We start from the raw sequence: 8,536 nt of genomic DNA, 5'->3' as shown, positions 1-8,536 counted from the left end.
ATTCTATAATTCTTAGAAAAAATATTTTTTTTAAAAAGTATGCTACTTCACACATTACAGAAATTGAAAAACCTCTTAATGCTTCTGCATGTGAGACAGTGACGGTGCCTAACAAAAGTTTAGAGATAGAGCCTGGGGCTGATCCTAAACACTTATGAGATCTATTTGATGTGAGCTGTCCCACTGAAATCAAGATGACAGCTGATTATAAAGATTTTATATTGTCATCTACCAATGTTTTTTAGTTGCAAACGTTTTCAGAATTGAGCAGTATGCTAATTCTGAGGTACTTTTATGAACACAGCACTCATCCTAGCTGGATCATGTGCAGCAAGTGAAAGTAGAGCCTCTGAATCTAATAGCTGTTACTATTCGAGTCGCATTCTTAGCTATATCCACTTGCAAGCCTTATTAAATTAGGAAATCTCCGTATGTGTCTTCTTTTTCTGATTGCTGGACAAAGCCCGAAATGATGTTGACATGACCACTTCAACTATACTGTATGTTTAAAAAAACAAGCCACAGTCCAGGTACGAGTTGGTATCATATAATGGTCAATATCAAATAACAGTCCACTGTGGATCATCAGAGTCACAGAACTGTCCACTGAGGTAAAGGTTCACCTCAGTTATTTCCCTGAGACCACAGGCTGAGGCTGAATACTTGTACAGGGATGACAGGACACCCAGCAAACATTGACTTTTTACTCTGCAGTAACTCTATTTTCTTTTTTTTTTTTTCCCCAAGAACTTCTCCTTGAGTTTAGATGCAGTGAAGTTTTCTACATTAAAAATGTAAAGAATAGAATTCAAATACTGCTTGTGGTAACCCACTTCTGCTGAATGTGTCAGTCATACTGTGACCATTTTAAAGACCATTTTTAAGATCATTTTTAAAAGCAGAAAATTTAACTTGGAATTCCACACTTTTAAAATATGCTAACCACTTATAAAATTTGCCTCTGCCTCTTACATTAAAGATTGTAATGGTTACTGAGCAGGCAAGCCATGACATTCCTTTAATAAGGTAGGAAGAGGAAGATAGAATAGAATCATAGAATCATTGATTTACATCTACAAAAACCATGACCTAAATTCTTCTTGTTCCTTTTTCTGATGACAGCTGACAAATATTTTTTTAAACTTTGCCGTGTTTTTATTTCGTCACATATTTCCCTATATTAAGCCACAGAGAAGAGGACCAGAACGACATGTTGATTTGTCATGTTGTTCCTACTGCAACTTTAATTGTGTAGCTCTGTATAACTGACCTTTGTCTTTCATTGCATTGTAAATTGCAGCCTAGTTTGTCTTTATGCTTTACCAATGGATGTGTTACATGTATATTGCCAAAAAACAGTTGTCATACTTTAAGCAAAGCACTAGGAGAACAGAGGTCTTTCAGGGCTCTCGGGAGGGCTAGCCATATTCTCTGTCATATGTTACATTAAAATTTTAACAGGTGAGTCTCAAATGCAAAGGTATCAGCCCAAACATACCAAGAAATTTACATAAACTAAGGAAACGTTACTCATATACAAAGCCAAGCACTTATTTTTAGTTTAATTAAGGTATTATCAGGTCAATCAAAGAGTTATGTAACCAGTTGCAATTATGTTCGCAGTTGTAGTCCAAATTCCCTAATTTTTGTAGCTCATCCTAGATAATGATACAGTTCAAACTCATATACTCAAACTTTCTAGTATCTATCTCATTTTCTGTTGTTATGGTGTCACCTGACACTGAGGCGACAGGCAGGTCCTTCTAGGGATCCCTAGCAACAAATAATAGTTACAGTTAAAGCTTTATTTTCCTAACAGGATTTACTGATTATTATAGCAGAGAATTTACAATTACAATGGCACGGAATTTCTACAAGCAGAATCAATACAGTACAATCTATAAGTAGTATAATATAGGGTTTATAATACAACTTATTAATTCTAATCACATTGACTCTAACTTAAATTATGACTTCTCATCACCTGGACCCTCTGCAGGTCAGGTCAGATCTTAACACATGGTTTGCTGTATCATTATATTATAACAATCATACCTAGACTCAAAAATCATATGAAAGGAGTCACATAGTCCTTGAAGGAAGCAGAGGACAGTGGAGGCATCCATGACCACACGTCTCGTTGTCCAGCAGCAGTTCTAGTTCAAGTTCATAGAATCATAGAAGTATTTAGGTTGGAAAAGACCTTTAAGATCGTCGAGTCCAACCATTAACCTAACACTTCTAAGCCCACCATAAAATCATGTCCCTAAGTGCCACATCCACATGTCAAATGATTAGTCAGAGCCATACCTAATATAGATCAACTTTTCTCCAGTAAATCTGGTAGTGGTTAATAACAACTGGAGATTTTCCTTATTACTCTACACTTACAGAGGTTTATCAGATTATGTAGTGCTTGTAAATAATTGATAGTGAGCTAATTGATGGCACATGGCAAACTACATTTTTTTTTGCCTGAAAGTATAAGCATGTGATCATCTTCAGCTGCATCGGAAATTCATTTGGAAACTAACTTACTGAGAAAACTTTTCTAATGGGCTGCATTAGCTGCCAGTTGTTAAAAAAATAAACCAAAACCAAAGCAAACAAACAAACTCCAAACAACAACATTGAAAAACCTCTAAGGTTTCTGTGACAAAGTAGTAAAAAGAGAAAGTAAAGAATACCAGTTAACATTATTTTCATTATTTTTTGTCTTAGTCACTTATCTCTAAAATGAACTAAAGATCAGGCTATGCTTCATTGGACTTATTAATAAGTCATTAGTGTGACTGAGAGCCTATGCACTTTTTTTACTATCTTTGCTGAATGAGGAAATATTTCAAAATTTCTCATATAAATCACATTTAAGTCCTAAAACATATTTTTTTCCTTTGAAATTTATGTTAAAAAGACTGGAAGGAAAGGATTATATATGAAGGATATCTTCAGAGTTCTGCGATTTTAGTAGTTATTTAGCAATGTTGTGTACTTATCCTGTCTCTGACTCCTGCTAAGAAGATGTGCATTTGATTTGTTCCTATTACACTCGTGAACAGTATAGGAAAAATGTCAAATTTAGAAAGATAAAATTCATTTATTTGGATACACAGTCATTTAGCTTAATTATGTCTGGCATCTCCACCATTATATAATCCATTTCCCAGAAGAAGAGAAACTCACATTCTGTCTCCTTTAGGAATCCTTCATTGAAGGAGACTAGTTATTTCAGCCTTCTGAGGAAGCTAATAGTGTACTTGAAGCATCATGAAAAGTAAAGAATAATGGCTCATATTCATCAAGAACAGGGAAATACCACACTGTCATACCTGATAACCATAACTCCTAACACTGCTTTCTTGAAGGGTAGTAGACTACAGCACATAAGATTTTGAAGCAGGAGATGTATAAACTTTTAACAAAATACTTTTTTTTTAATACCTTTTTTGCCTTCATTGAAATCAATGAGACTTTGTCAGTGAACTCAAAGAAGAACTATATTAGAAATTTTTTTATTTCCAGTGAGGGTTATCTTGTTTATATTACACAAAGATGAAGAGATCATGAAACCACTAGAAGACTACATTTTATACTCTAAACATCTTGATTATCTGCATACAATATTAGTTAAAACCAAAGTAAGACATATGCATAGTATGAAATAAAATACATTTTTAGTCTCATAAACAAAAAATGAAATAAAATAGAACCATTATTAGAATCAGCATTTATGTAGAATTGTCACATTGCAGCACTTACACAATGAATATTTCACTATTCACAAAAAGATTAAGTAAAACTTGTAACTCAGATGCCATCTCAGATAAGACACTAAATACGATCTATCTCTGTCTTTCCCCACAAAGATTACAGCTAATAATATAGTAATGTAAAAACAATTTTCAATTTTGGAAGGTTAGATGTTCAAAAGAAAATTTGAATCTTAGTAAATAATTGTTACGCAGCTACATATATAGGATTCATAAGCACTAGGCTACAAAGTGTCTGTAAAAGTAACATGTCCCTCAAAACTACTTTAAAAAAAAACAGCAATCAGAAGATTAGTATGATTAGGGAATAAAAAGGTTACCTTTTTATACTGCCCTCAGCTCAGAGGAGATCATTGCTGAATCTAAATCTTATGTAGACCATCCCAAACTACAACTCGAATTACAAGAAAAATATACCCTGCTTAATATTTCTACAGGATGAAAGTTTATTTTAAATTACTCAAGAAGGTAAGTGTAAATGATCTGCAAACAATTTTGATTATTAAAAGACTGAGTGATTCTGAAATGACAAAATGTTGAAGGTCAATATGGCTCAGCATCCCATGGGTAGATCAATCATTTTTATTTCTGTCCTTTCTCTCTATACACTCTTTGAGGCAAAGACACTTTTTCTTTACACGTAGACTAATTAAGGCCTCATAGTTTGATCTGAAGAAAAACATTTGTAATAGTATTGAGAATGATGATGATGCAGCTAAGACAGTGGCTCTGAACAAATTCAATGCCCTAATATAGGCAACTGTAATCAGAGGATTGGACTACATTTCAGGAACAATGCTGGCACAGTGGTTGCCAGTGAGCTCGTAACTGCTTCGTTACCCATGCTTGACCCCTTGTGATGAATATGCTGAACCATTGTTGGATGACAGATTCATATGGCAGGGAAACAAGCAAAATAATTACTTTCCTGAACTAAATTTTTCATCAGAATTGTAGTTAAAAATAAAAATAAAAAATGCTCTTGGGGGTTGAAAAAGCCCAAGCTAAGTGCCGGATTCTGCTCTACTGTCAGTTGAGTCGCTCTGGCTTAATAGTGAACTGAAATATGAATTTTTCTCAGGCATTCTTCACATATGATCATTTTAGTCAATAGATCTATTTTCAAAACATTATTTCTAAGGACGGGCTGTTTTTTTCCAAGTCAAAATAGTGTTTCATTGAAGAAGTACCAAAATATTTAGATATCTTTAAATAAATTTTACATTTTCTTTAAAAGTTTTTTATTTTTAAAATGGTTATAAGAGATATACTTTAAATACTTCTCAAATTACATGAGATTTTTTTCTGATTATTAAAAAAGGTTTATGTTGAACTGAAATAATCCTTTTATATTTTTTCTTACTGAAAGTAGATACCTTGGTGTACTTATTTCAGTTTGACAATCAAACTGACAAGGTCTACTTTTGCACCCTTTTCCAGTGATCACTTAGTACTTCAACGCCTAATGAGCAAACTAGCAGGAAATATATATTTCTCTTAGGTTGTTCAGGATGATTAATAAAAAAAAAAAGCAGCATATAACAGATAATTTTTGTTAACAATTTGTCTGATTGTGAAATGGAACTTTTAGAAGGTGTGTACAGGCAAGATTAATTTCTTAAGAAAAATCACTGGAATACAGGAGTTTGAAATTGAAATTTGCAGTGGTTGTATCTAAACTGTTGAAATCTGGAATATCACCAAGCTAAATCTAAAAGTGCTCTATAACCATGTCCTGATCCCTCATTTGGAATGGGTTTGGACACACAAAATCTCCATTTAATCTTCTTCTACATGGGTAAACCTAGGTTCCCATAAAAGGAAAAGTCTGACAGAAAGGCAGTTCTGGCGCATCCAACTTATACCCCAAACTAAATGATCATGCAAGTAGTACCCACAGGCAAACAGCAATGCACACTCTGTTGCTCTAGGTGAACATATTCTGGGGATAAGTTTGATCTTTCTTTACTGGCAGTACGGGGATTCTGGACAACTTCTTTGAGTCAGGTGACTTCAGGGCGACTACAGCTAAGTGGGATGCATCACAGAATCATAGAATCATTTTGGTTGGAAGAGACCCTCAAGATCATCATGTCCAACCATAACCTAACTCTGGCACTAAACCATGTCCCTAAGAACTTCATGTACGTGTCTTTTAAATACCTCCAGCAATAGTGACTCAACCACTTCCCTGGGCAGCCTGTTTCAATGCCTGAAAAACCTTTCCATGAAAAAAATTTTCCTGATATCCAATCTAAACCTCCTCTGGCACAAATTGAGGCCATTTCCTCTCATCCTATCAGTTTCTACTTGAGAGAGGGGACCAACACCCTTCATGATGCAACCTCCTTTCAGAGAGTAATGAGGTCTTCCCTACTTTCCTTTTCTCAAGGCTAAACAGCCCCAGTTCCCTCAACCACTCCTCATAAGATTTGTTCTCTGGACCCCTTATAAATTCTCCTTTTATTCCCGAGTTCCAGCAGAAGCTCTCTATTAAGCCAGACCTACCGGCTCATCTTTCAGCACACAAGGACAGCCTGCTCCTGCACCTCTAAGATTACTTTCTTAAAGAGCGACCAGCCTTCCTGGACTCCTTTGCCCTTCAAGACTGCCTCCCAAGGGACTCTGCCATCCAGCCTCCTAAACAGGTCAAAGACTGCTCTTCAGAAGTCCAAAGTAGCAGTTCTGCTACCACTGTCATTACTTCTCCAAGAACAGAAAACTCAATCATTTCATGATCGCTATGCCTATGATGACCTTGGACCATCACATTACCCACTAGTCCTCCTCTGTTCACAAACAGCAGGGCCAGTGGAGCACCTTCCTGAAGGTGCCAAAGCACTAGTGGACACAATTATTTTGTAATTCCATGAGCCCCACTGATGACTGTTCAAGTCTGTACTGGTCACAGAACTATTGAACAATTTCCTCTGAGTTAGGACTCACACAGGTACTTTTGAAACTTCTGTGCTAGTCTAAACTAGAAGAAAGACCTTGACAATAACATAAATTACTTTTTTGAATATTTTTATCCAGATAGAAACAATTATTCCTGGAAAGAAATTAAAAGTCTTTCAGCTGTACAATTTGCTGTAACCTATGAGTCCATTGCACCAAAAAAAAAGTCAGGATAATAAAAAGAGTTATTTTTTTCCATTCAAGTGTATATTTTATTTTGTGATCTTATGTAATATAAAAGAAGTATTATGAAAGACAAAGGTTGTTGCCAGAAAATACATAATTTGAGGATGAACTCATCTGTGACGGCTCAGCAGCCCACACATAGCTGTCTAATGCCAGCAATGTGTGTTCGCAGCCCAGAGTGCCAACTGTATCCTGGGCTGCATCAAAAGAAGCGTGACCAGCAGGTTGAAGGAGGTGATTCTCCCCTTCTGCTCTGCTCTCATGAGACTCCACCTGCAGTACTGCATTTGGTGTGGGGCCCCAACATAAGAAGGACATGGACCTGTTGGAGCAAGTCCAGAGGAAGGTCACAAAGATGATTACAGGGCTGGAGCACCTCTCTTATGGAGACAGGCTGAGAGAGTTGGGGTTGTCTAGACCAGAGAAGAGAAGGCTCCAGAGAGACCTTATAGCAGCCTTCTAGCACCTAAAGGGTGACTACAGCTGGAGAGGGACTTTTTACAAGGGCATGTAGTGATAGGAAAAAGGGTAATGGTTTTAAACTGAAAGAGGTAGATCTAGACTAGGTCTTAGGAAGACATTCTTCCCCATGAGGGTGGTGAGGCACTGGAACAGGCGGCCCAGAGAAGTTGTGGATGCCCCATCCCTGGAGGTGTTCAAGGCCAAGTTGGATGGGTCCTTTAGCAACCTGGTCTAGTGGAAGGTGTCCCTGCCCAGGAACTGGATGATCTTTATAGAATCATAGAACCATATCTATGATATGACATATTTGTGTTTTATAATTTTATATGAGCAAATGCTACAAATCTGATGAAATCTGAAGATTGTTGTGTGCAGCTCCAGCTCTCATTGAAATGTTTAATCATATTGATGATCTACTTTCAAAGCAAATATGTGAAATTTTTAAATGAAAGAAAGCCAAGAAGGATTCTGTGAGATAAGGTATTGATTCTGAAAAATGTTGTATATGACCAGAAGCTTAAGACCTTGAAGTTAATAAAGAAAAAATGCAAACCAAAAGGAACAAGATAGATATTTTATCTGACAAAATTCCACTGTGCTTGAGAAACATACAATTCGTAATATATTCACACATTTAAATATGCAAATATTATTAATAGCTATGACTTGCCAAATTTTTCACAGTTAAATAAATTTCAGTGTGAATATGGTTTATCAATATACCTATGTTTTTCTTTGATACTGTTCTGCCTAGTAGACTTGGTGCTTCAGTAATTCTACTTAAATCATTTTTGTGATGAAATATGAATGAACTTTTTCATTCTTTTAAGGAATGGACTGAATCAAGTAGAATGAGATGGTTCCTGGAACTGTGAAAAAGAGCAAACTTTTAAATCCTCCAATAGTGTTAGACTGTGAAAACTTTCATTACCTTGGTGACTTGTGAAAGATTTAGGTAGTTTAACCGAAGTCAAGAGAAAATATTTACCTGTGCAAGGGTCTTAAGGTCTAGTCCAGGAATATTTGACTGGCATAGAATGGGAAGTGTAAATGCTACACTTCAATGCCTGAATTAATGTGAATGAAAAACATTGTATGAAAAGACAGGTCGGTGTTTGCTTGATGAAAGGTAATATGTTCAATCATAAAAACAAAGGCAT

This window comes from Caloenas nicobarica, chromosome 3, assembly GCF_036013445.1.
Source record: "Caloenas nicobarica isolate bCalNic1 chromosome 3, bCalNic1.hap1, whole genome shotgun sequence".
NCBI classification, from domain to species: Eukaryota; Metazoa; Chordata; class Aves; order Columbiformes; family Columbidae; genus Caloenas; species Caloenas nicobarica.
Note: the sequence above shows the minus strand (reverse complement) of the source record.